Source organism: Trichosurus vulpecula, chromosome 1 (assembly GCF_011100635.1).
Source record: "Trichosurus vulpecula isolate mTriVul1 chromosome 1, mTriVul1.pri, whole genome shotgun sequence".
NCBI lineage: Eukaryota > Metazoa > Chordata > Mammalia > Diprotodontia > Phalangeridae > Trichosurus > Trichosurus vulpecula.
This window is the reverse complement of record NC_050573.1, coordinates 514,946,602-514,964,041: the sequence shown is the minus strand read 5'-3', so window position 1 is coordinate 514,964,041 and position 17,440 is coordinate 514,946,602. Positions and strand designations below refer to the sequence as shown.

The 17,440-nt window shown below is 36.3% G+C and overlaps 1 pseudogene; it reads left to right on the top strand.

Moving 5' to 3' along the window:
- LOC118840944 overlaps positions 1-17,440 on the top strand; it is a 50,617-nt pseudogene that overhangs the window by 30,765 nt on the left and 2,412 nt on the right.

The window sequence follows — 17,440 nt, the reverse complement described above, 5'->3', positions numbered from 1 at the left end:
AGTTTTAAAAACAAATGTTAAAAATTGTTTTACCTGCAACTGAGATGCAAATAAGATACACAGGCAATGGGGTATAGAAATTTATCTTGCCCTACAAGAAAGTAAGGGGTAAAAGTATAGGAGGGATGGGGTGATGGAAAGGAGGGCAGACTGGGGAAAGGGGTAATCAGAGTGCATTCCATCTTTGGGTGGGGGGAAGAAGAGAGATGGGGAGAAAATTTGCAACTCAAAATATTGTGGAAATGAATGTTGAAAACTAAAAATAAATTAATTAATCTAAAAAAAGAAATAGAATCAATCTAATAATTCCTTTTAATAGTGTATAAAACTCAATTTGAGGTCTGATCTTTTTTTCAGACAATGGAAGCACTGAATGGTGGAAAAGTTTTTGCCAATGCCTATATGCTAGATTTAGGTTTGTCTGTGAAAGTTATAAACTACAATGCAAACTGGGCTGATAAGATTCAAGGTCGTACAATCCCAATAGGTAAGTAAATTTGAGATGCACTTTTTTAAAATGTATATTAGCCCTTGGTGCTGGAATTATTTTTATTATTCTCCACCACTCCGTCCTCCTTTCTGCTACTCTCTCTTCCTTTGCTTTATTCTCAGATAGACGTGGGAGTCTCCTTACCAAGGCCAACCCTTCTACTTGCATATGAGATCCTGTTCCCTCTGCCATCATCTTTAGGACATTGCATTCCACAGTCATCTCCCCTCTTTCTTGAATATGGAATTTTTGTCTTTAAACAGGCTCCGGTTTTCCTTATCCTTAATACCCTTTCACCACACCCTACCATCCCCTCAAGTTATCATCCTTTATTTCTCAGGCTTTCTCAGCCACACTTCTTGAAAACAAAACAAAAAAACTTATATTAGTTTCCTCCATGTCCTCTCCTTTTACTCCTCAACCATTTGCAATCTTCTTTCCACCCTTGTCACTCAACTGCTAGTGTTCTTAATTGCCAAATGTGATAGTCTTTTCTCAGCCCTAATCCTTCTCAACCCATTTGCTGAGTTTCACATTGTTAATCATCCTTTCCTCCTGGATACTCTCTCCCCTCTAAGTTTTTCTGACACTACTCTCTCCTGCTTTGACTCTTACCCATCTTCTTTTCTTAAAATGTAAATAGCATTTTATTTTTCCCAATACATGTAGAGACAATTTTAAACATTTGGATTTCGAGTTCCAAATTTCCCTTCTTCCCTCCCTTCCCTCCCCCATCCCCAAGATAGCAAGAAATCTGGTATAGTTTATTCATGTGCAATCATGCAAAACATTTCCATATTAGTGACTGTTTCTTCTCAGTCTCTGTGCTGACTTATCCATAGCCCATCTTCTAACTATGGTTGGCCCTTAAGGGTTTTTTTCTGATACTTCTTCTCTTCTCCTTTCATATTTCCTTTTAGTAACTTCTTCATTTTCTATGAGCTAAACCCCTGTCTCTAAACAGATAATTCTCCTTTTTACATATCTAGCCACAATCTATCCCCTGAACTTCAGTTTCATGTCCTCAATTATCTATTGGACATTTCAAACTGGATATTGTAGAGATATCTTATGGTTAAAATGTTTAAAATTAAACTTAGCATCTTTACCACTAAACTCTATTCCTTTCCAGACTTCAATGCACCTTCCTCCTTCCACAGCATCATATTCATTGTCTTGGACTCCTCACCCCACATACTCAATCTGTTTTCAAATCATGCCATTTCAATTTTTATAAAAACCTTCATATGCAATATTTTTTTCTCCACTCACGTGAATGCTGATTTCATTTAGACCAGGAGTGGGGAAATTGCAGCCTTGAGCCTACATGGTGGTTAAGGTGAGGCCTTTGGATTGAGACTACATTTTATAGAACAAATCCTTTTGTTAAGGAGATTTGTTCTCTGAAGTTTGGATTCAATCAAAGGACCAAACTTGAGGATCTAGAGGGCCACATGTGGCCTTGAGGCCACAGGTTCCCGACCCCTGACTTGGCAAGATTATGAAAACAGCCTCCTAATTGGTCTACCTTTCTCAAATATTTTCTCACTCCAATCCATACTGTCCACTGCTGCCAAAACAATTTTCTTTAAGTACAAATCTAACCATATGATTCTTCTATTCAACCACTTCTGATGGTTTCCTAGTTCATTAAGGATCGAATATAAACTCATCTCTTAAACATTTCAAGTCCTGGGTCCAACCTATCTCTAATTTCATTGAACATTACTCCCCTTTCTACACTCAGTGTTGAAAATAAACTGGCCTTCTCTATTGCTCACACATGACACTCCATACCCCTCTCCATGCTTTGGTAATGGCTTTCTTCTGTAATGCATTCCCACCTTACCTTTTCCTCACAGAGTGCTTTTCTTCTTTTAAAATGCAATTCAAGCTTCTGCAGGAAGCCTTTCCTAGGCTACCTAATTTTGTGCCCTCTCTTCCAAGTTATCTTGTATTTTATTACTCTATAAACATCTTTTTTTCAATTTTTTTTTATTTTGGAGGGGGGAAAGGCAGGGCAATGGGGGTTAAGTGACTCACCCAAGGTCACACAGCTAGTATGTCAAGTGTCTGAGATTTGAACTCGGGTCCTGCTGACTCCAGGGCTGGTGCCCTACTCACTGCATCACCCAGCTGTCCCCTTCATATACATCTTTATCATTATATATCATATTATAATTCTATATTCCTCTGTTTATTAACTTTACATTTATATCAAATACTTTTTTATATGTACTTGTTGTCTCCCTAACCTGAATGTAAGCTTATCACAAGTAGAGATTGTTTCCTTCTTTGTATAATGCTTGACATAAAATGATGCTGAACAAGAACTTGTGGTAAAATGGTGATTAATAATGAAGAATTTCTATGGCAGAAGTTTGTTAATATTTATTATATGCCTTTTAAAACAGCAAAATTATGTTATTAAGAGGTATAGGAATATTTTTTAAAACTACAATATGAAATACACTAAAGTACAAGAATTATTTAAAAAGTAAAATTTAATACACACACATACACCTTTGCATAGGTCAGACATTCAATGCTTACTTTTAATGTTATGTCTCATTTGGGGGGGTTATTATTATTTATTATTAATTATTTTCATTATTATTTATTATTAATCTGTAATGAGATGCTATGCTCATGTATCAAGTAGTAGTTAGTTGCTATACTTTCCACATTCCAGGAACATATAAGTAAACCATCTGCTCCAGCCTTGCTTTGTACTATTAATTTAAACTTTTGCTAAAAGTTGTTGACTCAGAAAAGGATAAAAATGAGTCTGTAGCCTTAAATCTTAGATTGAAGATGGGAAAGAATTAATTTGTTTTTTTTTTAATGGGCAATACAGGTGATGTTATGGAATGATAAATAGATATCTGAAAACAAGAATTGTCAGTGTAATTCAGCTCAGCTAGAATTTAGAAAAGAAGAAATTGAAATGACATACTTGTCTAAAATTACTTACTAGTTGAAGGAGAGGCAGAGTTTGAGCACAAAGGTTGGGAGATCAGCTGAGTATTAGTGTAAAATCTGTTTCTAAAGAGCAAATGAAGGAAACTTGTCCTCAAGACATGCTCTACTTCCAGCATGCAGACTGACTTCACTCTCCAGTTTAATGAGCCTGATAGTCGAAGATTTGATAGAAATTATCTTTAAGTTTCCCCAAGGATTTAAAATAGCCCTAGCAACACTTAAACTACCTAAAAACTAATAAAGAAGCCCAGCCAAGGTGAACCACAGATATGAGATAGGGATTGGGCAGGTCAGCAGCAGTGAAACATAGACTGGGAATGATGAGAGAGTAAGGAAATAGTGCTATACAGACATGGGGCTTTTAGGGGATCTAGCTTCTATTCTGACACAGTGCAAGAAGGAATAGAGTATACAAAAGGAGTGAAATGAATGAGTATTGAAAAGCAACAAACATTTATTAAGCACCAACTATGTATAAGTTCATTACTTTGCTAGGTTCTTGGGAAATATAATCAGGAAAGTCAAAAAAATTAGCGAGAGGCAAAATTGAATAGTAAGAAGGTAAAAAGAAGTCAAATTCTGATTTAAACCAAAAGGCTTTGGGGGTGGAAAAGAGAGAAAAGAAGATGTTTGTGGCTTTCTGTTTTTATTATTTAAATCATTTAGGACATGGAGGCTGTACCAAAAGTAAAGGAAATAAAGCATGAATATTTTGGGAATCCTGAATACTCTTTTGCTGTTAAATCATCAGTATACTGTAACTCCAGGGTGGCATTTTGCCTTGCTCCTTGCCTAGCCAAAACCTCCACATACATGCCATTCTCTGTTATTTCCCATTGATTTTCTGGAAATCTTTGCAAATATGTTTCAGAATATTGGAGATTATACCACCTTTTGAGTCCCTTACACATATTGGTGTTGGAATTGTTCTCTTTTTTTGGAGGGGGAAGTCAGGGCAATTGGGGTTAAGTGACTTGCCCAAGGTCATACAGCTAGTAAGTGTGTCAAGTGTCTGAGGCCACATTTGAACTCAGGTCCTCCTGACTGCAGGGCCATTACTCTACTCACTGCACCAGCTGGTTGCCCCTGTGATCCAAATTCCTTGCTTTGCATTGCATGACACCACTACTTCACTTCACCTAACTGTAAATTGGCCAATCGGCCCTGCCTTTTGTGAGTAAACATTAAAATCCTTGACAAATATATATCAGCATGGAAATACTTGCACTAAATGATATAGCAGGTGAGCAGAACCAAGAGAATATCGTGTGCAGTAACTGCAATATTGTTTTAAGAACAATATTGAGTGACTAAGTCATTTTGACTATTATAAAAACACAAATGAAAAATAAGGGATATATGAAAAAAGACACTATCTATATTCAGAGAAAGAACTGATAAATAGAAGTATGTATAGAATAATTTTATATATACACACCTATCGTGCTTAATGGTGGCCATCAATAGGATGGGAGGAAGAGAGGAAAAAGGAAAAAAAATTACCTGATAATTTTGTTGTATGTCTGGAGGGAATAGCAAGTCGTACATGATAGAATTGCATTTTCATGTACCATCATCTTCAATATTGTACTGTGTTATTGAAATGCAGGTTTTCTTCCATGAATTGAAAATAAAACAAATTTGTTATACAAATATAGACACATACATGTGTGTATAAGTATAATATATATATATACGTTTGTGTATGTGTGTGTGTGTGTGTGTGTGTATCCTAGAATAAAGAGGAGTCAGAAACAAAGTTCTCTATACCTAAGTGTCTCAGGAATACATCTTAATTCCTTATGTTGCTTATTTTTCTGTTTAAAAAATTTAGGGAGCATCATATTTAGGTTACCAATACACTCTTTCTGTTCATTTAAATTGCACGTGGTTTTGAATAACCTCTGATGGTTACCATCCTCCACACACAGTGACCTCATCTTTTTATTCTTCAATATTTCAAGAAAGTTATGTTCTCAGTGTACTAGTTCTCTCCACTGACACAGATCATGTCCGCAACAGAAATTACTTGAAAGTCTTGAGAGTTGCTTCAGCTGAAAAACATGATACTCTGCAACCAACAAGGCCCAAACAGACTGATTATTGGACAGTTGGTACAGATTTTATCACCGGTCTGGTTTCAAAGTTTTTCTAGCTTAGTAGGATCTTCTGGAGCTTGTACTTTGAGCCAGATAGCAAAACTCAAGTCTCCTCTAAAGTCTTACTCTAATACCTCATCATAGTGTGACATATTTAAAGATTGGAATATTCTTTTCTCAGTTCTCACAAGAACTCTAAGAGTTTAATCTGACTCTTCAATGGTCATTCTTACTATTGTAACCTAAAAGGATTATAGGAATTAAATGTTACATCATGATGAGGCCTTGGAATCAAGGGGAGCAATAGATAGATCAATAAACAGAAGAAATATGTACATGTCATTCATGACTTCCTTTTCTTTCTAGCATGGTTACTACTATCTCCAATCTATCACTTCCTGAAAAAGGAAAATGAAGAAACACAAAATATTTTATCAGGAATATCTTCAGAATACACCAAAGATTTCTGTCATGATGAATGAATGAATTAATTAATTAATTAATTAATTAATGCTTGGAGAAACAGTGATTTTTTTCCTTCTCTTCCTCTTCTTTTACCTCATGAAACAAAAATCCCCAGAAACCACTACCATCCAGAGGTCAATGTGAATGTTCTTTTTCAACGATTTTTCAGTCTTCAAGGATAAAACAAATGATGAAAATGAACTAATAGATGAGGATTTCCTATTTGGTATCTTCTGCAATTAGATTCTGAACTTCTTGATAATGATGATAATAAGCAAGGTGTTCTTCTATTCAGGTAGTTTTAGGTCCTTTTTCACTGGAATTAATTTGTGGTTCTCACTCCTTTAGCCAGGATTTCCTCCCGGAGTAGTAAATATTGTGCCTGGTTATGGATCCATGGTTAGAGCAGCCATTTCTTCTCACATGGATGCAGATAAAGTGTCCTTCACAGGGTCCACAGAGGTAAGACAAGTTAGATATAAAGGCATTCCCAGTGGGTAATTTATGTAACCATTTGGGATAGAGTTCCATGTAAATTACTTTCTTATCGAATGTCTTCAAACTTGGTTAAGAGGGAAGGAATTTAGAGAGAGAACAGTCTTCAGTTTAATTCAATCGGTATTCATTAAGTACTTTCTATTTGCTGGGCACTGTTCTAGGTGTGAGAGAATGCTCTGTGTTGTGTTTGCCCTTTGTTCTCAAAGAGGACCATGATATTAAGGTCCCTTAATTAACTAAATGAGGCCTGTTCTCTGAATGGGCATTACCTCACTCAAATTGAGAACCTGAAAAGACCTTAGCCTGAAAGGGCCCGGGTCTCCCAATGCATCCTGGGCAATCTCCTGTCATCTTGGTGAAAATCAGGCCACTGGATCCATATGGCTCTGGAGGAGAAAGTGAGGCTGGTGACCTTGCACAGCCCTCCCTCACTCAAATCAAAATCAACTGCGAGTCATATCATTTCCCTAATGTCATGGTCCTCTTTGAGAACTAAGGACAAACACAACTTTTCACATTCTCACTTTGAGTGAGGTAACACCCCTTCAGTGAATAGGCCTCTTTTAGAAGTTAAACAAGTGATGGCCCCTTTAATCAAAACTCAAAAACAAATCAAACTAGGAGGAGAAGACCCTCAGAGTTCCTGGCCAAAAGAGAAACAGTTACTATTTATTATTTACATTCACTCTTTGCTAGGAAGGCTGGGACTTATTGTCCAGTCTAGGAGCTCCAAAGCGAATTAGGCTTAAGGCTTGATTTTTGAGAAAGAAATCTAGCCAGTAAACCCAAAGTTAAGGAGGAAGTCTTCAGCCATTGACATATACCTTCCTTCTGGCAGAGCACAGATAGGGAGAGGAAAAGAAGAGGGAGAGGGAGAGGCTACTCACAGGTTGTGTTTGTCCTTCATTCTCAAAGAGGACCCTGATATCAGGGAAATGATGACATGACTTGCAGTTGACTTTGATTGGAATGAGGGAGAGAATCTAAGCCCCCTTGAAGGCAAGAGCTCTCTCTCCTTTCCTTTTGAATAGTATATAGAAGAAACATTAGCACAGAGTAGGCATTTAATAACTGCTGCTTCATTCATTGATGGAGGCACTGTTATTTCTGCCCCAACACCCATCAGACTGTCCTTCCTTATTGTGTTTGTTATAGATAGATAAGCATCAAACTAAGCTTGATTTCTAGGAGCACACATCAACTGACGGGGTGAGGATGGCCAAGATCACTCACCCTGATGAGTCACAAGCAGAGGTAGAAGAACTGACTGTGATTGCAAGCAAGACAAGGTCATGGTCATGAACTAGGTGTTTACATATAGGGTTATGATGTAATGCTGGATATTGTGTTGGAAATACAAATCAAGCCTTGGCAGTTCTGAATGACCACTATATATTTGGGGCATGATTTCATAGGATCAATGCTGAATCATATGCCAGGGTTAATAAGGTCTTACATGTCTGTGGTAATTTAGAGATTACAAAGCTCTTTTCTTACAGCAGCCCTGTGAAGAATCACACAGGCCTTGAAGTCAGAAATTTTGGATTCAAGTTCAGGCTTTGACATTAAGTAACTATACATCTTCAGCAAATCACAATCCTTCTGTGTCTCAGTTTCCTCCTCCATATACTAAAAAGGTTGGACTAAATAAACTTCAAAGTGCCTTAAAATTGTAATTGTCTGTGAGTTGGGTAGGAAAGGCTGAGGGAGAGATGAGAGGGAGAGAGAAGAGAGATCCATATGTAAGTACATATGTCAAGAAAAAGAGATTGCAAGTATATGCTTTTCCCATCTGCATCCACTATGATAATGTGTCCATCTTAATAGTTTTTAAGTAAAAATAACCATTCAGATGGGCTCCACACCAGGGTAAATATGAACACAGTTGAATTAAAAGAACAAACTAGTTTTAATGTAACTTAAAAAACCACAGGGAGATTTGAATGTTATGTTTTAATTTATGGCAGCAGTCAACAAGTTACATGCTTTCATAGACCACTGTTGGTATTGGTAGTTCCTTGATTAGTAGACCTTATAACCCCTCTATGCCTTCTCATTCTAAACAATTCTTGTCCATTTTACCCATAGAGGATGTACAAAAAGAACTGGAGGACTTTCCTTCATAATTTTAGTATCTTCTGGATACTCATACACCAAGTGGATATTCAAGCTATCGTCTCTTTTTCTTCTTACCTGACCACCTACTTTTCCGATCATGCATGATCTCAGCTTAATCTTTCATACTTCCGTCCTGCAGCCCACTTACATATGCCTCATGTCTTTCTACTCCCTTTTTATTATTTGTAATTACAGTTCTTCTGAGAATATTGACAATCAACAGATTATTTCAGGAGTACAATATTTGGGATTGCTGAAAGTACTGTGCATTTTGCCAATTGCAATCCAGCCTTATTTTTTTCCTACTGTTCAATTCTGCATCTAACTCATGGTCCATCTACAGTCATTGCTAAAGTTATACATGTGGTCAGATGTATTTGACAACTGTGATATAACCTGGGCAACAGACATTTTTCATCCACTTTGGTTTTCCAGTACTATAGATGATAATCATACAAAAATAAAAACTACTGCTTCATAAGCTTTCACTCATTTTTTCCAGTTAATTGAATTGAAATGTGTTACTAAAATTATATATTATGTATTATGGTACCAACTGGCATCTTAAGAGATCTTTGTGTTCTTATGCCAATAGTTAGTTTGGAAAACAACTTGCTAAATATTAGTTATTATAACAGAAATGGATTTGGGAGATTCTTATACAGCAAGATAAAATATAGAGATATCTGAATGCAAGCAAAAGGCATCTCCAAATGCTTCTTTCCAGTTTTCATTCCTGCTAGTATGTTAGTGAAAAGAAGAGATTGAGATAGTGAACCTAAAAAAATAAAGGAAATCATAGACTCATACAACTTTCAAATTGGAAAGGATATTGGAAATCATTTCATCCAATTTCCCGTCTGAGCAAATACAAAGACAAACAAGCAACATAAACGAGGGAACATCATGAGAAATCCAGGACTTAGAAATCCAAGAGCCATGGAGGAGGGCCAACCACGTTTCCACCCTGGAAACCAACTTCCTCTTTATGTTCTCTTTCAGGTTGGCCTGCTAATCAAACAGGCTACTGGGAAAAGCAAGCTGAAGAGAGTTACACTGGAATTGGGAGGAAAGAGTCCTTGCATTGTATTTGCTGATGCTGACTGTTAGTATAATTAATGATTTTTGCCTCTTACATTTATCATATCTCAGAGTAATGTTTGACCAATATTCTGCAATGTGCTCAATTATTTCTAACTAGATTCCTTGGATGAGACTTTTTAAATCAGCAATTACATTCCTTAGCCCTTTCTGTTTGCAAAGCACTTTGCTAGGTTCTAGAAATACAAAAGATGAAAACCAAAGCAGGTATTCCCTTTCAGGGGCTTACATTTTACTTGAGTTTGTATTAGAATAAAACAAACAAAAGCTCCACTGTCTTTACTTTTGGACGATAATCAACAAACTAAAAAGCCTTGAATTATGCTTCACTGTCTTTTAGATATTATCATACCAGCAGGAGGGCTAAGCTCAGGTGTAAGGGACACATAGACCTCTGACATGGTACTGTACCATCTTCTTCCTGATATTTTAGCTGCATAAATTTTTAGATGATACTATCCTTGCATTTTCTGTACCAATGTAACATATGCTAGCTTTTAAAAGCCTTTTTCCCCCAGAAGTCATTTCAAAAGGATTTTAAGAAGGTGAGAATATTCCATCAAGTTAAAGGAAACTGAATACTTGGACTGTTATAATAAAGATGATAAAAAAATTAACAATAAAACCTCACATATACACATAAGAATGTATACGTGTGTTAGTGTGTATGTGTGTGTGTGTGTGTGTCTGTAGCTTGGAAAAGTGATTTGCAAATAGTATCTCATTTGATTGTCACAACAACCCTGGGAAGTAGGTGTCATTATTATCCCCATTTTACAGTTGAGGAAAATGAGTTTAAGTAATCAGCCTAATTACTTATACAGCACTAATTACAGCACTAATAACTAGTGAGTGTCAGAGGCTAGATCTGAACTCAGGTTTTCTGATTCTATCTAGATTCTGTTTCTAGATTCTATCAGTGTAAAATTTAGTGCCCTCTACCTTATCAAAAGGTAGTATTGGAGGTCTCCTAAACTGAATACTAAATAGATTAAATTTTCCTATCAGCCAGGAAATAAGTTGATCTTTGTAGCATGCAAAATTAAAAAAAAATATACGTAACTCCAATGCTAAGCTTCTGGGAAATTAGTATATTGAAAAGACTATATTGTCTTCTCATAGAGACATAACTATAAAATAATCACATAACTATTAAATGTGCATATAACTATCTCAACAATTCATAAGCAGGTATTGTTTTTCTTTCTTTTTATTTGAAGGATATTGACTCATTTTGGAGGCATTTTGAAAGATTCTTTCTATAGAACAAGATTAAAAGGGTGAAGGACAGAAAAAAATGAAACTTTAGCTTTCATTCCATAGTCCCTTTTTCCATAACCAGAGAGTATTTACTCCAGTCTTTTCAAAGTGGTATTTTGGTGCAATTGAGCACAAGAGACTTGTACAATCATTTCAAGTTTTCCCCACTATCCAGTTTTGATGCAGTCTCCATCCACAAATATTCAGTGACAGTGAGGTCCAAGAAGAGCCAGAGAATATATACTCTGTATTTTAAGGGCTAAAAGATACTTCCTCTCCTCTTGGCAAAAAACAATGTGTGTGTGTGTGTGTGTGTGTGTGTGTGTGTGTGTACACATTTACACACAGTTTATACACACACATATAAATCATCTAATCATCTTTTGGAAATGTGTTCTTTTTGAATTTGGATAAACTTTTTGAATTTGGATTTGGATAAACTGTGGCTTGGTGATATTTCCTTTACAGTGGATAATGCTGTGGAAATGGCACACCATGGTCTGTTCTTCCACCAGGGCCAGTGCTGCATCGCTGCATCGAGGCTTTTTCTGGAAGAGTCTATTTATGATGAGTTTGTTCAGAGGAGTGCAGAGCATGCCAAGAAATACACACTGGGGAATCTTCTGAACCCAGGAGTACAGCATGGCCCTCAGGTTGGTAATTAAAGGAATGCACACAACAGAAAACCAAGATCAACAGAGAGAAGGGACTTTGTCTCTATTTCCTTTCTCTGGATCCAGAATGAAATGAGAATGATTGTTTGTTTTCCCAGGTCAGAGTGAAACAGATTGAAAAGATGTGCACAGTCAGGATTTCCCAACTTGGGACAGGGAACAGAACTTCCTCAGACTGGAATCAGGAAGACCTGACTTGAAATACCCCTGCAGGCACTTAACTATGTGACCATAGGCAAGGCTCTCAGACTGCCTCTTCATCTGTGAAATGGGCACCTACCTCATAGAGGTTCACATGAGAAAACATGAATAGTATTAGGCAAACCTAAAAGTGCTTATATAAATGCTATTATTGTTAATTATTTATATAAAAACAAATCCCTCAGCCCTGTTCTATTCCTCTGTATTCAAGGAGTAAATTGTGATGAAGGTATTTTCAAATACCCTCTTGCCTGGTACAGAAAAGAGGAGTCTTGCTCTGTAGTGTCCCTCCAATGGAGGTCAGACTAATTCCTTTAACCAAAATAGGCATTTTTTATACTTTTTCACTAATTCACAGAAGATACAAGACCTAGAAGTGGATGGAATACAGTGAAGGTTTATACCTCAATATACAATTCAAACATTCATTTACTAAATCGCTTGCCTGAATTCAGATCAAAACCTTTCTCCACCACCTTTTTCTATTTCCTCCTTCCTCATAAACTATTCTTCCCCCTAGTTTCTTTCATTCCACGGGTCACCCTACAGCCCATGCTTCCCTCTTCCCCCGACTTTTGCCCATTCCCATGTTGTGTTAGATTAATCTTAATTTACACTTTGTGTAATACTTTACAAAGATAGATTTTTTTTAAAAAAAAGCCAACTTTCAGGCTAAGAAAGCTATTTAGATATAATTGCAACATTCAACCATTTCCTTTTTTTCTTAATCACAAGTTCAAAGAATCATTGTCACTCAAAGTGCAGTTTTTCTTTCCTTTCTGTTATCCTTCCTTCCCCTGCCCCTCATATTTTCATGTAGATTGATAAAGAGCAATACAATAAAATACTTGACCTCATGGAGAGTGGGAAGAAGGAAGGAGCCAAATTGGAATGTGGAGGAGGACCATGCCTACAGTATTCTCCAATGTTACTAATGAGATGCTCATTGCCAAAGAAGAGGTAAAGGACTTGGTTCCTTTCTGTTCCTTCAGTTACTTTCTTTATTGCTACACACTTGTACACAAAGTCCATTTTCAAGACACAACTAGATGAATAATTTTCCCCATAGATGTGAATCTCCCCCTTTATTTTACCTCAATTGGCTTGTCCAGCTTACCTTGTTCATTGATAGAACTTTAGCTGTTCTCATCTGGGCTAGGGAACATTGTGCACTCCCAAACCCTCTGGCAATAAATACTAATTATCATATGGCAGTTTCAGACTATATTATACCCGTAAGAGCACCATATTAGTTAGTATTTTCTCCCTTTTCAATGAAAGGGAACCTTCATAACATTTGCCCTTGTGCAAGTCATTATTGGCTTGACTTCAATTTATAAAATATAATTGAAGTCATTGAGCCTATTTAAGAAGCATAGACCTCGAAGAGACCAAGAGATGTCCCCTGATCCAGGGCATTGCCTTTCATGCTTGAGAATACCTAAGCCATCCAGAAAAAAATTGGTGGTTTATTGTTGCAATTCCTGGAGATGAAGACTCCACAACATTTTTGTCACTCTGACTTTCAAAAGCTTTTCCTTTCAATCCAATTTGAGTTTCTGCTTCCCTTTCCATTTAATTTCCTTATTCCATCTAATATTTCATCTATTAATAATAATGATGATAGTAATTGTTAACATTTAAATAGCATTCCAAGGATTACAGAATGCTACAGAAATGTAGAGAACACACTAGCTACATTTTTCTCACAAGATGACAACCTTGGAGTTACTCCTTAGTCTTCTTTTTTTTACATCAAGCATATTCCTTTTACTTCTCATTTTTCCAACATCACACACACATTATTTCATCTTGTTAATAGTTGGATCATACTGTTAGGAGCATAAGCTTATAGAACTAGAGCTGGAAGGCCCCTCGGAAGTCATAAACACCCCTTTACTTTCCAGATGAAAAACTGAGACCTTCAGATTAAATCACACAAGATCACACAAATAGTCAGCATTCAGTAGGGATGTGAACCCATTTCCCTTGACTCCAAAGTCAATAGATGTTATTTCCACTGAACTACTCTGACCCCTCTCCAGTTTTTTAATATCTTTATATATAGCAAAGACCAAGAAAAAAGCCACCATATTTGAACACAAAAAATCTCATTAAAAGATAATGCACTAGAAGTATTGCTCTTCAGCCCTAGAATAGAGTATTTAATAGTAATGTCTTTCAAGGGTATAGTAGAGGCTGTTCCACTTGAGAGATAGTTGTTAAATATTCATCAGGTGCGTTTACATTTTAAGAAACATCAAATCTTGGTTTAAGGAGGCAATAACATAGACACTCAATTGGGTATGGAAATCTACCTTACCTTACTGGAAAGCAGAGGGGAAGGGGATAAGAGAGGGGACATTAACAGAAGGGATTGCAGATTGGGGGAAGGAGCAATCAGAAACAAACACTTTTGTGGAAGAACAGGTCAAAGGAGAGAATAGAATAAATGGAGTGTGGGACAAGATAGAGGGCAATATAATTGGTCTTTCACAACATAGCTGTTATGGAAGTGTTTTGCATGACTATACATAGTTAACCTATACTGAATTGTTTGCTTTCTCAGTGAGGGTAGGTGGAGAGAGAGGAAGGGAGAGAATGTGAAACTCAGGGCTTTAAAAATTAATGTTAAGACTTGTTTATACTTGTAACTGGGAAATAAGATATACAGGCAATGGGTAGAGAAATTTATCTTGCCCTGCAGGAAAATAGAAAGGAAGAAGAAAAGGGGGAGGGGAATAATAGAAGAGGGGGCCGATTGGAGGAAGGGGTAATCAAAATGAACGCTGGCCTGGGGTGGGGGGGAGGGGACAGATGGGAAGGAAATTTGCAATTCAAAATCTTCTGGGAGTGTTGAAAACTGAAAATAAATTTATATTGAAAAAAACATAAAATCTTACAAAGCATGTTAATTTGTTGCCTGAGTAGACTTAGGAAACTGATGAACAAAAAGTTAAAAATGCAGATGAAAACTAAATATGAGTCCCCATTTTTGAACAGCCAGTTATAAACATTTCCCAGCATACCCATCTGTACTGTTCTCATTTGTCCTTGTTGTTGTTCTTGCTCAGTCATTTCAGTCAAGTCCAATACTTCACGAACCCATTTGGGTTTGTTTTTTTTGCAAAGATACTGAAGTATTTTGCCATTTGCTTCTCCATCTCACTTCACAGAAGGGGAGCTGAGGAAAGCAGAGTTAAGTGACTTTCCCAGGGTCTCACAGCAATCTTCCTAAAACCTGCTTAACTTTTCAGAGAGTGCTAGAATCTCTGATCTTATTATCCTTACTCACACAGAGACATCATGACATTATGGATGAGTCTCCTGATTAGAAAGACCTAGTTTTATTTATTTAACTAATAAATTTATTCATTTTTAGTTTTCAACATTCACTTCCATAAATTTTAAATTTTCTCTACCTCCCTCCTCTAACCCCTCCCCAAGATGGTGTGCAATCTGATACAGGCTCTACATATACATTCTAATTAAGCATATTTCCCCTTTAGTCATGTTGCACAGAAGAATTAGAATGAATGGGAGAAACCATGAGAAAGAAAAAACAAAACAAAGAGGGCAAATGGTGTCCTTTGATCTGTATTCAGACTCCATATTTCTTTCTCTGGATATGGATGGCATTTTCCATCATGAAACTTTTGGAATTGTTTTAGGTCCTTGCATTGCTGAGAAGAGCTAAGTCTATCAAAGTCAGTCATCATACAATGTAGCTATTACTGGGTACAATATTCTCCTGTTTCTGTTCACTTCAGTCAGCATCAGTTCATATAAGTCATTCCAGGGTTTTCTGAAATCTGCCTGCTTATAATTTCTTATAGCACAATAGTATTTCAGTACATTCATATTCCACAACTAGTTCAGCCATTCTCCAATTGATGGGCATCCCCTCAATTTTCAGTTCTTGGCCACCACAAAAAAAAAGCTGCTATAAATATTTTTGTACCTGTGTGTCCTTTTCCAATTTTTATGATCTCTTTGGGATACAGACCTAGAAGTGGTATTGCTGGGTCAACAGTTATGCACATTTTTATAGCCCTTTGGGCATAGTTACAAATTGCTCTCCAGAATGACTGGGTCAGTTTACAACTCAAAGTACAACCAACAATGAATTAGTGTTCCAATTTTCCCACATCTTCTCCAGCACTTATAATTTTCCTGATAGCCAATCTGATAGGTGTGATGTGGTACCTAAGAGTTGTTTTGATTTGCATTTCCCTAATCAATAGTGGTTTGGAACATTTTTTCATATGACTATAGATAGCTTTAATTTCTTCATCTGAAAATTGCCTGTTTATATCCTTTGACCATTTGTCCATTGGGGAATGACTTATATTCTTATAAAGTTGACTCAGTTTTCTATATATTTCAGAAATGAGGCTTTATCAGAAACACTGGTTGTAAAAATTCTTTCCCAATTTTCTGCTTCCCTCCTAATCTTTGTTGCATTGGCTTTGTTTCTGCAAAAACTTTTTGATTTAAAAAAATCAAAATTATCCATTTTGCATTTCATAATTTTCTCTTTTATTTGGTCATAAATTCCTTCATTCTCCATAAATCTAACAGGTAAACTTTTCCTCACCCTCCTAACTTGCTTATAGAAGCCTTATTATAAAGCATTCTGCTTCAGCCTTTATATCTAACTCCTGTACCCATTTGAACTTTGTTTTGGTATACAGTATAAGACATTGATCTATGCCCAGTTTCTGCCATACTGTTTTCCAGTTTGCCCAGCAGTTTTTGTCAAATAGTGAATTCTTTTACCAGAAGCAGGGGTCTTTGTGTTTATCAAACAGTAGATTATTATTGTCATTAACTACTGTGTCTTTTGTACCTAATCTATTCCACTGATCCATCATTCTATTTCTTAGGCAGTAGCTTTGATGATTGCTGTTTCATAATACAATTTAAGATCTGGTATGGCTAGACTACCCTCCCTAGCATTTCTTTTCATTAATTCCCCTTACATTCTGGACCTTTTGTCCTTCCAGATGAATTTTGTTATGATTTTTTCTAGCTCTATAAAATGATTTTTTGGTAGTTTGATGAGCATGGCACTAAGTAAATTAATTTATGCAGAACAGTCATTTTTATTACATTAGCTGGGTCTATCGACAAGAAACTGATGTTTTTCCAGTTATTTAGATCTGACTTTATTTGTGTAAAAATTGTTCTGTAATTGGTAGATTCCCAAATATTTTATAATAGCTACAGTAACTTTAAATGGAATTTCTCTATCTGTTGCTTTTGGGTTTAGTTAGTAATATATAGAAATACTGATGACTTATATGGGTTTCTTTTATATCCCAAAATTTTTCTAAAGTTGTTTATTATTTCAAGTAGTTTTTTACTTGATTCTCTAGGATTCTCTAAGTATATCACCATATCATCTTCAAAGAATGATACCTTAGTTTCTTCTTTGCTTATTCTAATTCCTTCAATTTCTTTTTCTTCTCTTATTGCTAAAGCTATCGTTTCAAGTACCATATTGAGTAACAGTGGTGATAATGGACATCCTTGTTTCACCACCCCCCACA